General features: G+C 38.5%; 1 protein-coding gene across 3 annotated transcripts in view; it reads right to left on the reverse strand.

Annotated features, from left to right (window-relative positions):
• LOC131438776 (RNA-binding protein Musashi homolog Rbp6) overlaps window positions 1–22,583 on the reverse strand; it is a 1,824,137-nt gene that overhangs the window by 1,224,328 nt on the left and 577,226 nt on the right. The window lies entirely within an intron of this gene.

A 22,583-nucleotide genomic window follows, 5' to 3' on the forward strand; every position in this document is an offset into this window, starting at 1 on the left:
TATTACATTCAAATTCGTGCCAGTGTATTCGGAGTAAGCACAGCACTGAAACAAAACAGTGCTGTATCATACGAACTGAAGTGACTATTAGCGTATGAGGCTTATTGATTTTTTCGTGCACAGAACAATTCATGACGGGTTTTTTTTACTGGAACGATTTTTTTAAATTTATTCTTATTTTTGGTGGTTTTTTTCTTTTTTATTCAAGAATATAATGTTTAAGGCACACTGCTTAAGCTCTAAGATGCCAAGGGCTTTTACTAATTTTAATTTACGACTAACTTAAAACTAGGGTTGTATCATTGAGTAATGTCATATTTGGGTCGCAATGGTTGACTTTGGCAGATCCAGCCTTCAGCTGGTGATCGGCAGTGGCCGGTGAATTGAATATTTCATGAGAGTCTTCCATATGGCGTTGGTGAATGTTCATGTTGGCCGCATTCTTCGGTCCGTGTGGGTCCGCGGGAAACACCCCCAGGTTACGAATACCCGGCGGGTGGCCCGCATGCTGTTGGTAAGTTTCCGTGGGCGATGATGGTGTTGTTACAGAAGAAAATGAGAAAAAAAAAATAGCGAAGTAAATATTGCGGAAAACGGAGTAAAAAGGGGATATGGGAATGAATTGACTAAAACGACAGAGATCTAATTAGTTGACATCGAGATGGTGAAGAGACGGGGAGCGGGGAAGCGAAAAGGTTAGTGACAGCACAAAGATCTTGTTAGTTCCGATGAAGATGGTGGACAGATGAGGAATCGGGATAATCGGCGGAAGTTAGTGTCGAACCTGCAGGTGAAGATTATTCTTAGCCACAGTTGAAACAACGTCGATAAATATGAGGAACTTTCTAAGCCAGATGTAACAGATTACACTTGTATATTAATGTGTTTGAGAAACTCGTATATCAGAAGCATATATGAGCTATCCCGACTCGCCAACACATCCCGAACCGGAACTTCAGGCGGTCTACCTCGGGCCCTGAGGGATTCCAGTAGCTTCGACCTGGCGTCGCGATACTCTACGCACGACCACACGACATGCTCGATGTCCTGATAACCGTCGCCATAGGTGCAGAGCCCGTTCTCCACGATCCCGATACGCCGGAGATGTGCGTTGAATGTATAGTGATTTGACATGAGCCGTGACATAACGCGAATGAAATCACGACTCACGTTCATCCCCTTGAACCACGGTTTCGTTGATACCTTAGGAATAATGGAGTGTAGCCATCGTCCCAGTTCGTCATTCGTCCATGAAGTTTGCCAACTTTCGAGAGTTTTCTGACGAGAAATACTGAAAAATTCATTGAAGCAGATTGGTCTTTCATAAATATCACCTTCTAATGCGCCCACCTTAGCCAATGAGTCTGCCTTTTCATTTCCCGGAATGGAACAATGCGAAGGGACCCAGACTAACGATATTGAATAAGACCGTTCAGATAAAGTTTTCAAGTGTTCCCGTATTTTCCCCAGAAAATAAGGGGGGTACTTTCCTGGCTTCATTGCCCGGAGAGCTTCTATTGAGCTTAGACTGTCCGTGACAATGAAGTAATGGTCTTTGGGCGAGGTTTCAATGATCTCGAGGGTGTACTGAATAGCAGCTAATTCTGCGACGTAAACTGAAGCCGGATCACTGAGTTTGTACGAAGCGGTGATGTTTTGATTGAAGATACCGAAGCCTGTGGACTCGTTGATGTTTGATCCGTCAGTGTAAAACACCTTTTCACAGTTGACTGTTCTAAATTTATTATAAAAAATATTTGGGGCCACTTGAGGGCGCACGTGATCCGGAATTCCACGAATCTCTTCTCTCATGGAAGTATCGAAAAACACAGTAGAATCAGAAGTATCCAAGAAATGAGCACGGTTGGAAACAAACGAAGAAGGATTAATATTCTGAGCCATGTAATCAAAATACAAGGACATAAAACGGGTTTGAGAATGGAGCTCAACTAACCTTTCGAAATTTTCAATCACCAGAGGATTCAAAATGTCGCATCGAATGAGTAAACGATATGAGAGATCCCAGAACCGGTTTTTCAATGGGAGAACGCCCGCCAGCACTTCGAGGCTCATCGTATGAGTCGATTGCATGCAACCCAAGGCAATACGCAAACAACGATACTGATTTCTTTCCAGCTTGATGAAATGAGTGTTCGCCGCGGATCGGAAGCAAAAGCATCCGTATTCCATCACGGACAATATCGTTGTTTGGTACAGCCTGATCAGGTCTCCTGGATGGGCACCCCACCACGATCCGGTTATTGTACGAAGAAAGTTGATTCTTTGTTGGCATTTTCGTTTCATATACCTAATGTGACATCCCCATGTGCCTTTGGAGTCGAACCAGACCCCGAGATATTTAAATGTGAAGACCTGAGCTATGTTTTCACCCCCTAGTTGAAGCTGTAGTTGTGCTGGTTCTCGCTTCCTTGAAAATACAACCAGCTCAGTTTTCTCCGTAGAGAACTCGATACCCATTTGAAGAGCCCATGTCGACAAGTTGTCGAGGGTATCTTGCAATGGTCCTTGGAGATCGGCAGCTTTGGGTCCTATAATGGACACAACGCTGTCGTCGGCAAGTTGTCTTAGCGTGCAAGATGTGTTGATACATTCATCAATGTTGTTCACGTAAAAGTTGTATAAAAGGGGGCTTAAGCATGAGCCCTGAGGAAGACCCATGTAACTGAATCGTATTGTCGACAAATCACCATGCGCGAAATACATATGTTTCTCAGACAATAGATTATGTAAAAAGTTGTTCAAAACTGGCGAAAGACCATGCTGATGCAGCTTCTCAGATAGGATGTTTATGGAAACTGAGTCAAAAGCCCCCTTGATGTCTAGGAAAACTGACGCCATTTGTTCCTTACGAGCAAATGCCATTTGAATTTCGGTTGAGAGCAACGCCAAACAATCGTTCGTTCCTTTGCCTCTGCGGAAACCAAATTGTGTATCTGAAAGTAAGCCATTAGTTTCGACCCAATTGTCTAAACGGAAGAGAATCATTTTTTCGAACAATTTCCGGATACAGGAAAGCATAGCAATCGGCCGATACGAATTGTGATCGGTGGCTGATTTTCCTGGTTTTTTAATGGCGATCACTTTCACTTGTCTCCAGTCATGTGGAACAATGTTGCCCTCAAGGAACTTATTGAATAAACTCAACAAGCGCCTTTTGGCGGGGTCAGGCAGATTTTTCAACAAGTTGAATTTTATTCTGTCTAATCCCGGGGCTTTATTGTTACATGACAAGAGTGCAAGTGAGAGCTCTACCATCGAAAACGGTGTTTCGTTTGTGTTTGGTGTCGCGGTGCGGGTGATCTTCTGTTCCGGTACAGAGTCTGGGCATACTTTTTTAGCGAAATCGAATATCCAGCGGTTGGAATATTCCTCGCTTTCATTCGTGGTGTTATGATTGCGCATTCGTCGGGCTGTGTTCCAAAGAGTGCTCATAGATGTTTCTTTCGTTAAGCCGTCTATAAACCGACGCCAGTAACCGCGTTTCTTGGCTCTAATCAAGTTCTTAGTTTTAACGTCTAACGCCGCGTAATTCCGGTAATTATCAGGTGTTCCATTTTTTCTGAATATTTTATACGCGGAGGCTCTCTCCGCGTTTAAATTTGTGCACTCTTTGTCCCACCACGGGTTGGGAGGACGAATGTTAGTTTTCGCGCCGGATACACGTTTCGTCTGAGCTTGAGTCGCGGTGTCGAGAATCAAGCCAGCCAAAAACGTGTACTCTTCCTCCGGAGGAAGTTGTTGAGTTCTTTCAAGTTTCTCAGATATCGAGGTCGCATAGCTATTCCAATCAATATTTCGTGTGAGGTCGTACGAAACATTGATTGTCTTCGATGGTTTTGAGCCGCTGGTGATTGATATTACGATCGGTAGGTGATCGCTACCGTGGGGATCAGGAATTACCTCCCACGTGCAATCCAACCGTAGCGATGTCGAGCAAAGGGATAAATCCAGCGCACTTGGTCTTGCTGGTGGTGCAGGAATCCGTGTCATTTCTCCCGTATTCAATATTGTCCTATTGAAGTTATCGCAGATATCATGGATCATAGCTGATCTGTTATCATCGTGAAGACAGCCCCATCCCGTACCGTGTGAGTTAAAGTCTCCCAAAACCAACGTCGGTGCGGGAAGGAGCTCAATGATATCACTGAGTCGCCGATGCCCAATCGAGGCTCTTGGGGGAATGTAGATGGAAGCAATACAAAGGTCCTTACCTTTGATTGTAACATGACATGCGACAACTTCAATACCTGGTATCGAGGGGAGGTTAATTCGATAAAAAGAATAGCACTTTTTGATCCCTAAAAGTACTCCTCCGTAGGGATCATCTCGATCCAGGCGAATAATGTTAAAATCGTGGGAGTTTAAGGGTATTTCAGAAGTTAACCAAGTTTCGCACAATGCAAATGCGTCACATTTCAGATTATTTACTAGAAATTTAAATGAATCTATTTTTGGGATAATACTTCTACAATTCCACTGTAAAACAGTGATTAGATCCGTGACCTCGGTGGATGATTTAGCCATCGAAAGATACAATCGCTGAAAGAAGGGGCCAATTTGCAGTCAACTGCTTCAAATATGTTTTTACTGTAGGCATGAAAGCAATTAAAATGCTTCTAAGAGGGTCTGAAATATTGAAAGTTGTAAAAATCCAGTCCACAACATCAGAAAACTTGATAAGTCCAGCACCTAGTTGGTTCTCTGGTGGATTTTTAGGGACGCTTGGGGATTTTGTAGTCCCTGGAAGTGGTGGGAATTCCATCTCGGAATTGAGCTTTCCGAGACCAGGAGCTTTTTGCTTCGGTGATTTTTCCCGATTCCCGTTAGCTGTAACTTTTCGAAGCCCTTCGGAAGACACCTTCGAACCCTTACTAGGTAGCTTATGAGAAGATTTATTCATTCTTTTCCTACAGCTATGAGGGACCGCTGAAGATGGACCTTCCAAAGGGTCGTCAGAATCGCTCTCGTCAGTCGACAAGCAGGCATATGGATTCGTTGTCTGTTTAGGAGGGGTGGCACTTTTAAGCATCTCTGCGAAGGAACGCTTGGAGTGCTCCTTTAGGGAACGCTTCATTCGATCACCTCGCAGTTTGTAAGCGGGACAATCAGAGAGGTCATGTGGACCCTCCTTACAGTAGAGACACTTTTCAGCATCCTTACCGCAAGAGCCGTCCGCATGAGCTTCCCCACAGTTAGCACAACGTGGCTTATTGCTGCAATGGGTAGCTGTATGCCCCAGTTGTTTGCAATTGGTACAATTCATTATCCGGGGTACAAATAAACGAACAGGCAAACGAACCCGGTCCAAGAGGATGTAGTTGGGCAAAGCAGTGCCGGCGAAGGTCACACGATAAGAGTCTGATTGGGGATAAGACTTTGTTCCATCCCCTGCGATCGATACTGAATGCAATCGCTTGCAATCCAGTATCTTGACATTCTTAAGTGAGGGGTCTTTAAAACAACCCGCCCCGTACTTAAGAATATCCTCGCAAGTCAAACTCGAATCGGTGACCACACCGTCGATTTCTACTTCGCGAGCGGGCACGTAGACGCGGTACTCCTGCGTAAAGGGATCCTTTTGAACAAGCTCATTAGCCTGTTTAGAGCTGGTAAACAGGACCCTGAGCTTGTCTGGCCGTATTCTATCAATACTTTTTATAGTATTATATCGCGAAAACAGGTCTCGCGATATTTTTAAAATATTTAAATTTTTTTCTCTTGATTTGGTCCGGAAATAGACCGCGTAAGGCCCGGCCGGTAGTGCGAGCCCATCAGGATAGCTCTTTATGCGGGACATTTTACAGACAAGGGAAGTCTCCATTTGAACATCGGGAGCGGGGGGGCCAGGACTTAAATTAGACATGTCGCGGAACTACTTCCGCGCAGAAACAAGTAATTCGGGGGGAAATATAATGGTCAAAAACGAATAATCGAAGTAACGGTACTTAACTTAAGATCCAACGGGGGACACCAAGCTGGTCTTCGTCGGTCGGCGTATCGCCGCTTTGATGATGTGCAAAAAACCTCCGAGAGGAAAAAGCACACCTATTTATTATCCTCACACAATGGCCGCTTGTTTACAATCCGCACACTTGGCCTTGATCGGCGAAACAATAACCGGCTAACGGTACCGTTTCGATCCACCGCTCACAATAAGGTACTGTTCTATTATATAATGCGAAAAAAACCTCTCAGAGGAAAAAACACTATTGTCTATCACACAATATCGTTTCGATCGTCCGACCACTTTATCACACACACACAACTGGTTTTCAATGCTTTCGCAGTAAATCCAAATCACGTCCGTTCGCTCGGAAGGTTGAAACGGCAATGATTTTTGGTGGTTGTTCTAAGTTAAAACTACAACTCTTCCCTAAAAAATCCACCATTTTGTAGCTGTTAAACCTCACCAAAGTAACAAACAACGAAAAAGAAAACTTTGGGGTCTGGTTTTTTCTATGTGGAAAGTGTGTGCAATACAAGAAAAAAATTGGTGCAGTGGAGCCCGACATTTTCAAAAAATCATATTTTTTCTTTTATAATTTATTATAAACACATTTCAAGAATGTTTTGTCAAGTTTTGAAGTCAATCGAAGTAGAAATCTTGGGCCTGTTCGCTGAGCTCTTACTGTTTCTAGGAATGAGATATCCATAGACAAAGGTCCATAACTTCCAAAGTTTCGTTCCAATAGGCTTGAAAATTTCACGAATATTCTTGAAATGTTTTACTATAAGAAAATATAAAGAAAATAATAAATGATTTTTCAAAATTTTGAATGAATAAAAAATAACATTTGTTTTTAGTTGTGGTAAGTTCACTATGTTTACACATTGAATATATTGAATACTAGCTGACCCGTCGAACTTCGTCTCGATTAAAGATTAATTGTTCGAATTTATGTTTATTGTCAAACGACTAAGTGGTTAACATTTCTCTCCATTATTTTTCTGATTACTTAACCCACAATCAACTGAATTCGAAATACTTCTGTTAAGCACTGAACAGAGATCCCTCTCTAATGGCTTTGACATAATAGACTTTTCTCTTCCAGATGTGATTCTTGCTTCCGGTAATCAATAAAATACCTCTCTAAAAGAGATTTGTATTGATAAATTTAACACTATGTTAAAGAGTTTCTTTTCTAGAGTATATTTACAATTTGTATTCAACCCAAGTAACCAAAATTTCGCAAAAAAAAAGTTTGGCTTAAAAAGCATACATAGTATTCTGAACAGTCCCTTTTTAAGGAATTACTCATAGCAATTCCTTGTACAGCTTTTAAGCAGCGAGAAAGTTTTCTCAGTTATTTTTCTGTACCGTCAAGTTGCTAAAAAGTGCCACGCGTACTCTATAGCTCTAATAAAAAGGGATATTTTTCATGTACTGTGGAACTTTTTGTTGCTTGAAGAGACGACGCTTAAATTTTAATTTTATGTTGATCTTACCAATTTATACATAACATCATTATGGTAATCATTTTGAACATTGATCTAATCAGCAAAATTCAAGGAAAATCTCTTAGTTTGACCCAATGTTGCACATATTCTTCGTGTAAATAATTCACTCACCCATCCTCGATGCGAATATCCTGTCTATACTCATACCTCTCTCGAACAACGTTGAACTATTCACTGCACGAAAGAGAGAAGGTTGAAAATGAATAAGCAATAATCGTAGAGAACCCGAATCTACTAATCCATTCCTCGCGGTTGGTATACATCGTGCATGTTCGTTTTATACAATCGTTTGTCATTCGTTCATTTACTTTACTCTTCGAATTGGTTCGAATAGCGTCACTGCGATGATCGTTGGTTTCCATTCTTCTCGAAGCATTCTTCTTCTGGGATATGGTTCATCACACACACATAAGACTATGGTACTAATGCAGGGGGAAATGCCGATTCAAACGCAGCGCCTGCTGTGTGTTTGAGAGCTGCACAATACTGTGCTCCTGTTACATATATAAATCAATTTCATGCTAAATAGCAAGTTTTGTTCAAATTAATCTACCCAATATTCCCAACACTGAGTAGTACAACAGTGAATGATTTGAACCTAAGAGAATTCTGGTCCACCTAATAAATGGGTATGTTTAATAGCTAAAGAATTATCAATTCGACAAGATATAATCCCATCACTCAAACAAAACAATGCGCATCTTCTATGCACCTTCGGTTATTGGGTTCTTGGTTTGTCATCATCAGTGAATTAATTGATTGGTTTTTTTAAAGTGTGTCAGATCAAAACAAATGATTTTTTGTGTTATTATGAGTCACATCTAAAACATGTGTTTTAAAGATGGATGAATTTTAAGTTTTCCAGGGGTTTCTCGTGCAAATCGAAGAAGGTATATTATATACAACGGCGTTTTTCTAGATAAATTTTTTCTAATTGTTACCTTGATTATTTGATTGTTTCTGCTCAAATTTATAAATGCATCCTCGAGTTAGACTAGAATAATAAAGATTTAGGCGTATGCATTTTAATTAGTAAAAATTAGGTAACTCAGATTTAAAAAAATCAGATTCCTGTTCCTGTTGATCCTCCAGGAAACTTTCTAAAGCTTGTACGAAACAAGAAAATTATTCTGTTTGAACGATTTACTAAAAAAAATCACGAAAATTGCATTTGACGTGTAAAATTTCTTAATGTTCAAACGAGTACTATTGATCTAGTTAAACTGATTTAATTTTCTCAATTCGACGTTTGAATGTAAAAGTGTGTGATTCAACTGAAAGAAGTATCAGAAACAGAAAAAATCGCCGAATCATGTTTCGAAACTTTATAAACTTTATTTATAGGTTGACCACCTTAAATTTCATGCACCAGCACAAAGATGGACCGCGATGGATGTTCCCGACATTCGACAGTTTCCTGGCGTTAGAATTAACCGAACAGTAGAGCAAACTTTAACTGCATTAATGACATTTTAATTTTGCCGGAAAAAAAAGTTTTTCATTTTTCCACTGAATGTTTCAATTGATTAGGTGATATACCATCTGACGAGCGACGAACATCAGATAGATATTTTTCATCCGTAGCCATTCAATTAGCGAACCAAAAGTTTTGATACGAGAGCGGTGCGATTTGGTTCTTGTTTTCCGGAAACGTTGAATTTTTTGCTTCATTTAATTTATTGGGGATGGCCAGTTTATTTTTTGTCGTGAATACCACTTACTTTACTATGGGGTGCCTTTTCAAAATTTACCCTCTGAGAGAGTGATAAGTTTTTGATCGTGAATATCTCTTGTTGTATCTAACGAATCAACATAATTTTTGCTACACGCCATCGGAAATATGATCACAATTTTATGATGAAGTTTTCAGTTGTGTGACATAATCTCCAATAATTCAAAATTAAACTTTTCTGAAATGTTTGGTATAAACGAGTATCAAAGGGGATAATAAATAAGGCGCGTTTGCCTTGATCGTATTTTTAAAGAACAAATCTCCAAATATCAAGGGGAACGTGCCACTTGAGCCAATTTGTTCTGATTCCTGACACTATTGAAAAACCTGTACAACAAATCGTTCGAGGAAAATGTTCCGAACAGTGTTTAATATCGTAGTGAGTTCCACAATTTGGTCCTTCTAAAAGGCAGGAATGAATCCCGTACAGCATCCGGATAGTTTCTTTCAATGAAATGCAATTCGAAATGAAATAATCGACATTCAAATTCTATATGCTGCTATTTTTAAAGCCGTTAGGACCGCCCATTAGTGAAAAAGCTACAAACGAAATCACGTAAATAGAAACCTCTTAACAAAAATTGGATCAGTTTGAATTCAATCGCCACTGCGAGCAGATGTATTTTGTGTCGTTTGCAAAGCTAGTTTCGCTTCCGACAAGATCGATTACTTCACAGCTGCCAGTTGTTTCCATTGGTGAAAAAACAACGAAATGTGGACAACGGTGGAGAGCATCACACAAAATCAGCCGTTCTAATGGCTCTAAAAGTTTTCTAAAGAACTATTAGGATTTCTTGCTTGCAAATCGAAGGGAAATATCCTCAGTTTAGTGCAAATCTGGAACTGTTTGAATCGATTTGTGCATTTTTCGCTGAGTGAAATTCACAGTAATCGAGATCAAGTGAAGCCTTCTTTGTTTTTGCGAAAAATATGAAAAAGGGGAATGCTTGCATAATTCATACAATTGATCAACTAATTGATATTCGGAAGTGTTAAGGAACATGTCAGTTGTTTTCGTATTCACGACATCCAGTTATGCCGCTGACATTACCCACCCGCCGTTTTCTTTTTGTGGCAGCTCATTCGAAAAAAGATTTTGCGTTGTGAAATTTTGAATTCTAGTACTAGGCGTTTGTTTAAGCGAATTTGAGAACTCATATTGTTCTTATTTATTCAGTAAAATTAAATATTCGTTGATAATTTATATTTTCATATCTGTTCTTTAAAGAATCTAATCGTTAAATCCTGGACGATTCAGTACTTCGGAGGAATTTCTTCTTCGTTGATTACTAGAAAACTCAATGATTTGTTTTAGTCTTGTAAAGACGTTGAGCCGCCTTGAGCTGTTTCTTCATGTGTTTTTACATGCGGGATAGTTCAATTGGCTAACCTATTTCCCTGGATAAGAGCTAGCTACGGGTTCGAAACCCGTATCTGCGGTAGTTTTTTTTTTTGCGGTTTTCATTACATAGTTGTATTCGTATGTCATTTTTTTAATCTGTTTTCCCTTTGTTGAAGACAAAAAATTCTAATGATTTATAGGCTGTACAAAAAAAAATGGGACATGATGGTTTTCATGAGTTTTGACAGTTTTATTCTCATATAAGAAGCTCATAAATTCCTTCACTCAAAAGTACAACCATCCGCACTATCGCCATTCCGTAAGACCATTTGCAATTACCGATACAAAAAGTGGCGTGAAAAATGGGAACAATATCGGCTTTAAAAGCATTTGGAAAATGCAACTGTTCGCTTCTATCGAACCGCTTCACGTCACGCCACGCCACGGCACGGCATTAGATAACATATCGTTTGCCATCGCTGCAAATCACTCGAAAGCGGATTTTCCATAGCACGAGTAAAATGCCGCCGCATGCGTGGGTTCTCGACTTCGGCTTTGGTAGGTGTTAAAATTCCACACCACCATTATTTTCGCTTAGCCAGTTGGAAAACCGGTTGAAGTGAGGGCGAGGGTGAAGAAAACTTTGCAACCGATCCCCATCATCATTCGTCCGTCGGAATTGTGTTAGCGGCATCAGTGTACGAGGACCTATTAGCGAAATATGGGATGAGGAGTTGGAAAGGATGGACGTGGTTCCACGTTGAACCGTCAAAACCGACTAATGAATCACTGGAATGATGGATGGCCAGTCCGATCAAGTACACTGGATGTCTTATCAGCGTAACCTTTTTTGTGTTTTATGTTTACCTATTTACAAAATTAATTGATTAAGTAAGCATTTTTTTTACGAAAAGAAGGGCGGTAGGTAATAGTGAAGCAAAGCTCCAAAAACGGAACTCACTTCGATTTCTCAGCAACGGTTAAACCGATTATAACAAATCATGATTCAAATTAAAGATCTTAGTGCCTTAAAAGATACCATGCAATTTCATCCTGATCCGACTTTCGGTACCGAAATTATAGGACGATTAGATTCAAAAATTTCAAACTGTAATACAAAACTAAGGAGTGTATCGATAAGTAGTTAGCATCATTCAAACAGTTATTACTCTGAAATGGCTTAATTATTTGCAGCCTGTTTTGCGGTGACATGTTTGTTTACATGTCAATAACAGCTGCGCAATCGATTGGTTTCGGTACGGTTTATCGTTTCAATGATGAGTCGAATTGATCCGGAAACGCGAAAGAAAATTTTGCACACTTGGTGCTCAGAAAGTGGTGTCACGTACAACGAAATTGCAAAACGAATGAAAGTGCACCACACCAGTGTCAAAAATATTATCGAGAAGATCGGTAAGACCCTTTTCATGAAGGATTTGCCCCGATCCCGTAGGAAAACGGGTCCCAGCCAGCCCGGCTGGGACTTAAAAGTGGTTGAGTACATCAGGAAAAACCCATCAGCGTCGACGCGGGATTTGACCAAGCAGTTCAACACCAGCATCGGGATTATTCAACGGATCAAAGTTCGGAACTCCTTGAAAACGTACAAGAAACAGAAGGTGCCGAAAAAGTCCCTGGTACAGCAAGTTCAGAACAAAACAAGAGCGCAAAAACTGTATAACCGGATTCTACAGAATAAAGACGGATGCATCCTGATCGACGACGAAACCTACGCCAAGGAAGACTCTCGAGCGCCTCCCAGACCGCAATATTATACGAAATCGGTGTACCAGGACCTGGACGACGCTGACACCACGGTGGCGATGGAAAAGTTTGGGTAGAAGGTGTTGGTCTGGCAAGCAATTTGTACCTGTGGTTTGCGGTCGTCGATTTCCTTCACGAAGGGCACAATTAACGCCAAGGTGTACGGAAGAAGAGAATGTTGCCACTGTACAGAAAGCATAAGGCTCCTCCTCTCTTCAAGCCGGATTTGGCTTCAGCCCACTACGCCAACTCCGTTCTACAGTGGTTGTCAAAAAATAATGTACAATTCGTGGAAAAGGACATCAACCCACCGAACTACCCGGATCTTCGGCCAATCGAAAGGTATTGGGCAATTGTCAAGCGGCACTTTCTGAAGGAAGGTACAGTGTCCCAAAACATGCAGGAGTTAAACACAAAACTGGACTGCTACCACAAGCAAAGTAAAAAAAGTAACTGTGCAGAATTTAATGAAGAATTTCAAGTCTAAAGTGCGAGCGTTTCACAGAAACTAGGATTTTCTTCAGTATAATCAGTGAAATGCATAAAAATTTAATTTTCCTACAATATATCGGAAACTGATGTCAAAATATGTTTTTTTTTCACTTTTTTATTCAATAATCAATGTTGCTAACTACTTTTCGATACACTCCTTATGCCAAACCGATACGCATCGGTACGTGCTGGTACGGAAGAAGAAAACGCTACCGCCTAGCACACAGTGAAAAATGTTAAATTTCCATATTGCATTAATGAAATACGGCGGAGTCACGCGTCGTTGTGAATCGGTGTAGTTTGACAATTAATTCATATTATTTAATTACTTTAAGATCGGCTACAAATGAGCATAACCTGAAAGTTTTTTTTTTGGTTCATTGTATACCGAGTCAATACCAGTTCAAAGTTTTCGCTCTGCTAATAATCACCCATTATCAAGCAATAGACGTGTGTTCTGCTCGGGAACTTTCCATTGCTCGTTTCAGCAAACTTTAAGTGCCCTTTTTTAGTGAACAAAATCGTTCCAAAATTGTTAAGACCGCCATTTGCGCTAGACATTTCGATATCGCTGACACTCACTAGCACTCTCGGGTTCTCGTGATTTTGACATTTGACCGCAGCTCCAATCACCATGATAAAAAAAAAACAAATGTGATGCCGACGTTTGTTTTGGTTCCTCTGGTTCGCGAAGCAATAAATTAGCTTGCCGATCTTGCTCGAAAAATTTCCATTTTAAGTGCGCCAATTTAAACATGTCAACAATCAAGTTAATTCGTGAAAACCCAGGATTGTACTGGTTATGTTCCCAGTGTCGAGAGTTACCTAATCGAAACGAATCCGCTGATGGAACTTTGCAGCTGATTCTCCAACGAACCACCGCAGCCCTGAAGTCGATCGATGCTTTGACTGATACAATGCAGTTTTTTTGTCGCATGTATTCTAACGGTTGTGCTAGACCTAGCTGCAATCATCGCTCTGGACATCATGATTACACTGAACGCTCTGCTAATGATGGCACTTGTTTCTTCGAACGGCTCGACGATCTCCATCTTGACTTAACTAACCTGTTTGAATCAATACTCGAGGGCAACAACAAACGACCACGCACCAGTAGTACTGGCAGACCATCTATACCTCAACCTGACAAAATAAGGCGAGTTGACGTTCCAATATCTAACCAATACCACCAGTGACAATGAATTGTCCAACAATATTTTTGATGGACAATGCCTTATGATCTCACCGCAACCTAGAGCAACTTATACTACCTTTGCGTATACGCCGCAAATATCATCTAACATCACCAGGCAAGCCAACGTAAATATTATTTCTAACGTTCCTTACCTAGGGCCTACCGTTAATTTAGTTCCCAAAAGTGCCCATTTACCAACTAGCAACGAGATTCTTCAACCAGCAAGCACCAGAAACATCAGAACAGAACCTAACAATCATAGCTCTAGCCTTCAAGTAGCACCTTCTATAAGACAGACCTTAACCGATGCCAATAATGGTAATTGGTATTATTTAACCAGATTTTTACCTAGTGAAACTGAGGAGAATATCATTAGTTCTGTAGAATCACGCACTAACTGTCCTCGTAACTTTATTCAATGTTTCAAACTAGTAAGACAATATCAGGAGAGGCCACTTTATTTTGTATCTTTCAAACTAAATGTTCCTGCAGCCTTTAAGCAACAAATAACGTCACACAAATTCTGGCCTAACGGTGTGACGATCGCTTCCTTTTTAGAACGCAATCCAGTTCCGAAGCAACAACAGATTTTACCCCGATTCAATCTAAAATCATCCCGACCCTTGCCCTAACGGTTGCAAGTCATACACAGCTTTTTATGTGTTTTCTTTACTTCCCGCCTGACCGCGTTAATGAAATTACAATGATCGAACAACATTTATCTTCACTCTCGCTGATTATGAATTGAAGTTTGACTGACAAAATCGTTATACTCGGTGATTTCAACATTCCCGGTATTAAATGGATTTCCTGCTCCTCCAGATACTTACATCCTGATGCTACGCGTTCTTCTAAAACACCTACAACGTCAAGACTATTAGACGAGTATAGCACTGATGGTTTAGTGCAACTAAATGATAATTACAACAGTATCAATTGCATGCTTGATCTATGTTTCGTCAGTCAAGATTTTGTACCCAACTGTGCAGTAACTATTGCACCATCCGCTTTTATTAAATCATGCCGCCACCATCCTCCGCTTCAACTTATGGCGTTTTCGTTTTTAATTTGCACTACACCGGTGCAGTGCTACACTGAGGTATGAATAAACGAACAAAAATGACGAAAACATAAACAGTAACCATTGACTACAATAAACGATTCCATTGCACAGAGCTACACCAAACTTTTGATGAGTGCTACACCAGTGGTATCAGCAAAGATAAATAATAAAGACATGTATGTGCTTACAAATATTTAAAAAGAATCTGGTCCGTTCCCGGTACCTTCTAAAATGACCGCACTCACCGCTTGGTGGAGCGCGAGATTAATTGCATTGTTATCATTTCGACCAAAGTGTGCCATGAAATCTCAATATATAAACGCAGAGTAAAAAATTGTAAAAATAACCAAATTTGGGTTTCACCCTACGAATATTTTTGTTGATATAGTGACAAAAGAAAATCTGGTTTGATATTGTAAATATTGCTAATTGAAACTACAAAACATGATGGTTTATATTTCTCGGTGGATTAGTTTGTTTCAATAAACAGTTTGATAAAAATAACAAATATTTTACTTGCGCGTTCCTGTCAATCTCTTGACAAACAATTTCACAGTAAATTCAACTTAAAATATAGTTTTAAATGAAACGAACTCTAGTTAAAGTCAATAATTGTAACGCTTTAAATTGACAAAACCTTTTAGTTGAAATAAATTTCCTCAAAAATTAGTTATTTCAACTAACGCTTTCGATTGTTGAAACCATACATTTTTGTTTGATTTCAAGAATAGAATAATTTCTTTCATACTAATTTAACGAAGTAATTTTTGATACTACTTTTATTTGTTTTCAATTTCTTAATATACAATTATTTTGAATTTTGCATTTTTTTCAAGATTGTGAGCCGTTTTGTCGCTAGACGATCGAATTATTTCCATACCTTACTACCAAGCCCTGATTTTTTAATTTTTATAGCATCCAACGATTCGGTGCTCCATCAGTCAAAATAGAAATCCTGCATGAAATATTTTTTGCAAAGAAAATGTGTTATGTAATGTTATGCAATTTTCAAAATCTTTCCAATTATCGATACATACGCTTGAATTATTGAAAATCCCTTAGTTAATTAAAGAAGCAGAAAAACGTTTTTTTTTAAACTTGTAAAAAACTTCCTCCGCGGGAGATAAAAAAATGCTCTGGATTATTCTCGCGGGAAAAATGCTCTTGTTTATTGGAAATAAAACTATTATGGTTCATTTGAACAGTAAACTTAGTTATGTCAGTACACAAATAAGATCATAGATAAATTGAACCTATTTTTTTTCTTGAAATAAAGATACAGCAGGATTGAGTCAACACGGATATTTCGATAACGTCAATTCAACTTTGGTTGACATGTAATAAATAGTTAATTTATTTCAACAACAAAATTCATTGGGAGCAAATAAATTTTTCGTTTGGTTAAACCAAAATTTAGATTCAAATCAAACAGTGAACATTTTTTATATTTAAGGGAGAAATTGGTTCAAAATAATCATATTCTAGCTTGAAATGAACATAAATCATATTAAAAATTCTACTAACTGTTTTGTTATTTTAAACCTAGGACAGGACCTGACAATTGTTAATCCACTTTTAGGACCAATTTCGGACCAACTCGTGATTGGTAGAAATTGACATAAACAAGTACAAGTTGTTGAAATCAATATTACTGCAGGGTGGCAGAGAAAGTGTTGTCAGTATCGTCGGTAACAATGTAGCTTGATATTGGATATTTTATTTTTCGGGTCATCTTTTCAAAAATATTAATATCAATAGGATTTAAGTTCAATTTGTTTTTAAGTCCTGTCAATGTGGAAAGCATACGAGTACATTTAACAATCACTGGATGATACAAAGAGAAAGCCTGAAATCACGAAGTGTGATATGGACGAGAATATTGATTATGTTGGTTGAGAATAGCACCGAATCTTTGGATACTTCTGTATGTTATTATTTTTCTCAAATAGAATATGTTGAATACTTTAGTTAATAAAGCTGCAAAAATTAATTACCCAAAATTGAGTTTTAGAAAAATTTTATTAGGCTGTTTCAACTAAACGTTTTCTTAAAAACAAACATCTGATCAAAATGAATCCAGAGCTATATTTTTGACCGATATAACATTTGTCTAAGTGTTTTCAAATGATAAATAATTGCATGTTATAAGGGGAGAAAATTTTCAGAATGAATAATTATCTCTACTGGCAACAGTGATCCCGAGGCATTTATTATTTACAGCAGGGAGCAACCGGAATAAGAAGAGAAATATTTTTCTGGAAAAGAAGCCAGTTGTCTGGTCCTGTCCTAGTTTTAAACATGCTCCATTTCTCTGCGTGTACAAATGAGCTAACGTATCGAAAGGGTTCTCACGGTTTGACATTTGCATTATGAATGCGATGATGGGAACTCAGCAGTGCAACCAATTTATCACCATTGGAGCCAGTTTCACGGAGGACCGTAGATACGTGCCAAAAAAGATCGCGACTGTCATGTCTGGAAATTCGTTTGTGGTATCAGTGCAGAAAAAGTGTAGCACTGGTGTAGTGCAATTGGTAAAAACGAACGGTTTCAGTGCAGCTTTCGCTACACCAGTGTAGTGCAATTTAAAAACGAAAACGACATTAGTTTAACTGAATGCAAACCTGTTGTTTATGAAATCATTGCTGAAACTACCTACTACGATTATAAAAAAAGCTAACTTCAACGCAATGAATCAGTTTCTGTTCTCTTTACACTGGGAAGCTCTATTTTCTGAGTATGGTGGAAACTCTATTGCTACACTATGGACAAACATAATGTTATACTCTGTTGATCAGTTTGTCCCAAAAAATTCATCGTCTTCCAGTTTATCATCCCTGGTCTAATCAAACTCTGAGGCGATACAAAAGCGCCAAACGATCTGCTTTGAAAAAACTCACCAAGCGACCCACTCTCCATTTATGGTCTTAATACATGTTTCTTAACAACCGATATAAACGACTAAACAAAATTTTATATTATACTCACTTAAACCGCGTTCAACAGAACTTAAGAAACAACCCAAAAAGTTTTTGGCATCACGTAAACAAACAGCGCAAGGAAATAGCTCTGCCTACCCACATGTCGCTTGGTGAAGTTCAGTCATCCACCATACTTGAAACCTGCTATCTATTTCGAAGGAACTTCAGTAGCGTTTTCTCCAATGAAGTTCTTAGTAGCGACGAAGTATCAGAGGCAATCGCGAACGTCCCTCTCCGTTCTCCTGTTGGAGCTCATCCTCCTATTACCTCGACCATGATAATTACGGCGTGCTCGGAATTCACTCCTAACACCACTGACTGTATTGTTCAACGATTCCCTTAATGCGGGGACTTTCCCAGACCCCTGGAAGAAATCATATATTTATCCGTTTTTTAAGAAAGGTAACAAATCTGATATTACTAACTACCGTGGAATAGCTTCACTATGTGCTGTGTCCTGTAGTTATTATTCTCGATTTCATAACACTCAAATGCAAGGACTACATATCTGAAACTCAACACGGTTTCATGCCTAAGAGGTCAACATCTACAAACCTTATAGCTTGATCATCCGATCTCTGCAATCACATCAACAAGTTGATGCTATCTACACAGATTTTTCAGCGGCATTCGATAAAATAAATCATCAAATAACAATAGCTAAACTCGACAGACTGGGCTTTAGTGGTGCTTTACTGGATTGGATGCGTTCATATCTTACTGGTCGTTCTTTTACTGTTAGTTCTGTAGTACCTCAAGGAATGCCACTTAGAACCGTTTATATTTTTACTCTACCTCAATGATTTCAACTTCTCCGTGAAATGTTTCATACTATCATTTGCTGACGACTTTAAACTATATCATCCTATAAAAGAACTAGAAGATGCACGTTTTCTGCAAATGGTGCCACAATAACAGAATGGTACTAAACGCTTCCAAATGCTCCATTATATCTTTTTCCCGAAAACGCTCAATAATCACATATGACTATCATCTCTTGCAAAATGTCCTCAAACGTGAATCCTCGGTTATACTATGTTCAGACTATGAGTTAAAACAAATTTTAACTCTGATTTCATGTTTTAAGCGAAATAACATGTTTTTCTTCCGTGTTATTCCATATTCAGAAACGTCACATTAAAATATGTTTTCCCAAAATAACATGATATAACGATCAGTCAAGCACAACCCTGCTAGCATTTCCGTCATTTTTCGACTGTCAATTGACAAGCTTTTATCGAAACAGTTTTCCATCAGAGAAGCCATGGCAAAACAGAACAGGAAACTTGTACAACCATGCTTGTTTTTTTTTTGTTTTAAGACATGACTTTTTGGTCATTCATTGCTAAAAATATTCGTTTTAGGTAAATGGCCAAAGTTTCGAAGCAAATACCCTTCGAAACGTTGACAACTAACGTGATATAAACATTTAGAACCAACAAATTGCCAAAAAGGACTTTTTAATACGTAGAAGAAAATTTTTGAGTGAAGAAGTGGAAAATTGAAGCGATTGACATAATATTTTTACCAATTTTTCTGAGGAATTGTGCAAAATTATGCTTCTTGAAACCGGGAATGCAATCTTTAATTTTTTTTCACCGTAGATTTTCCTATTCCGAAGTACTACAAACTATTCTATGATAATTCCGGAATCCAGTAAAGTTCCACTGTAATTAATCTTCTTAGCAATAGCTTAATATTTGCGACGTAAACATTTTGCAGTTTGTTTATAAACAAACTCAATAACAAACAATATGTCATGCGTATAACATAATACAAGTGTGAACAGTTAGGTTTTAACTTTATATTACTATCGTTAAAACGTGTTATTTTCTGCAGGTGTGAAAATAGTATTAAGCGAAATAACATGTTTTACTTTTGCGTTATTTCATATTCAAAAACGTCACATTAAAACATGTTTTCCCGAAATAACATGATATAATTGTCAGTGAAGCACAACCCTGCTAGCATTTTCCTTCACTTTTCGACTATGTCAATTGACAAGCTGTTCAACAACAGCAGTTTTCCATCAAAGTAGCCTTGTAATCCTAATAAAACTGAACTGAAAACTGGTACCAAAGTTGCCAGGTATACCGATTTCTCGGAATTCATACAGATTTTTGACCTCTATACCACAATACAGATATGTACTCCCAAAATACCGATAACTCACGGATCATGCAGATAAGTACCGATTTTGGTTTTTAGCTTGAATAGACATGAGGAAAGGTTGTCTTGGTCGTGGTGACATTTTCTACTACTTATGTAGAAGAGATTCTGATACCGATATGGTACAGATAGATTTTTGCACCGAATACAGATTTTTGGAAAAATGATCTGGCAACGCAGATAGGTCCAACCACTTTTCTTGGTGTGAACAGTGCGGTTTTAACTTTATATTACTACCGACGACACGACCTGCCACTCGTCTATCGAAACTGTATCGCAAATTTAACTACCCCTCAGTAACTGGAAATGTCAAAACGTAATCGGCTAGAAAACTATTGAAACTGGCAACAGAAGTCGATGAATTATTGATTTTGAATAACAGTTACCATAACCTTGGTTACTGCATATTAAAGACTTTAAAAAATGTAAACAAAACGAACTGCCTCGAATGGAAGATCCTTATTTAGCAGTAAGTTGAAAGTTCTCCAGCATCATTACATGCCAGAGCGATGATATGATTAGACTGTTAGATAGAGGCTTTTGTTGAGGATGGCTGGAGCTCGAACCTACAAAAAATGATATTAAGAACAGCAGAATCAGGTTTCCATATTTCCTCATCTTTTGTATTGAGTACTTTTAATGTGTTGTCGGTATCACGTATCGTTTAAATATCCGGCGAAGCTTGTTAAATAGTTTAACGTAACTAAGACTTAGATCTATGACGACTATCTGATACGTAAATGAGTTTTTAAAAGGTGGTGAAGTTTGCAGTCATAGAATCCGTCAGAGCGAAACTTCACTGTCAAACTGGTATATCAGCTTCATCCAACTAGTAAATCAAAGATACTTAAAATTTTGAACTTTACTTTTTATTCTAGTTCAGAATCGTTTTTTTTTTTATATGAAAGCACGAATACACTTATATACAAAATGCTTATATGTTCCTTTCTAATGACTTTCTTAAATAAATCTATTTCATTTGTTAGGCAAATCTTTATATATTCGCCGCTCCGGATTTTTCATGTTAAAGCGTCTAACTTCGTCATATTTCATAGTATCATTTCCCTTAAAAGTTTCAAACATCTGTGTATAGTTTCGACGATAATGTTGAATGAAGACCGGACGGTTATATTCGTTGGTTGTAAGCTTTTAAATCTATATCTTCAAACGGCCACGACAATTCAAGTTGAACGTCGCCAGGCGACTCAGCCGACGACGGATGGCTTGCGTCGCCACGTAGAGCTTTCAAGACTTCTAGTGATTTCGGTTTTACAATACCAGAATTTCTTTCTCTGCCTGTCAAAGCATATATTTGTATTAAAATTTTGTATTTTGTCTCATAATACCTTCAGAATAATTATTGATTTTTGATTAAATTGAGAGCTTACGGCACAAATTTAAATCTATAGAAAAGTTTCGAAAACTTCTTGCAATGGTTTGTTTATTTATTATAGAGCTCCTTGGTAACTAGTTCATAGCAACTCAAACAGTGTTGCAGAATAAATTTTTTTTATCAATATCAAGGGGTCGCTATATTTTTGGTAACTGACGGTAAATCGCTCACGAATCATATTAATTCCGAATTTTCTTCGGAGTGCCTGGTCGTGTCGTCGTTACTACCGTTAAAACATGTTATTTTCAACCGGTGTGAACATAGTATTAAGGACTTAGGTGTTATTCTCTATCACAAATTGAATTTCAAGAATCATGTCGATTATGTAATTTCGAAAGCTTCTAAACTCTTAGGCTTCATATTTCGGATCACTAAGAACTTTACCAATATACACTGTCCGAAGATTCTATATTGTGCGCTAGTTCGATCAACATTAGAATACGCAACTATCGTTTGGTCGCCTCATTATCAAATCGACATTGATCGTGTCGAAAGTGTTTAACGCAAATTCCTTAGATTTGCACTCCGCAATCTACCATGGAGGGACCCATTCAACCTTCCCAGTTACAAAGATCGCTGTCGGCTTATTGAGCTAGATCCGCTGTCTGTACGTAGGAACGTTTGCAAGGCTGTCTTTATTGCTGATCTAATTCAATCACGGCTTGACAGTCCTGATCTCCTACAATTGATCAATTTTGACATTCATCGTCGAAGTCTTCGTTTTCATCCATTTATTCGAATTCCCCATGCTAGAACCAATTACGGATATAATGAAACCTTTTCCAGTATGTGCCGTTTATTCAATAGTTGCTCACAGGAATTTGGTTTTCATCTCTCTCGTAATGCGATACAACGATTATTCCATGATTCTTTATTTTTGCAGTTATAATATTTATGTTAATTCTTTCCGCTCGACCACCCCTTCGTTCTCTCCACCATCTCCATTGAAAACTAATAAATTCACTCGTAACTA

This window comes from Malaya genurostris, chromosome 3 (genome assembly GCF_030247185.1).
Source record: "Malaya genurostris strain Urasoe2022 chromosome 3, Malgen_1.1, whole genome shotgun sequence".
NCBI classification, from domain to species: Eukaryota; Metazoa; Arthropoda; class Insecta; order Diptera; family Culicidae; genus Malaya; species Malaya genurostris.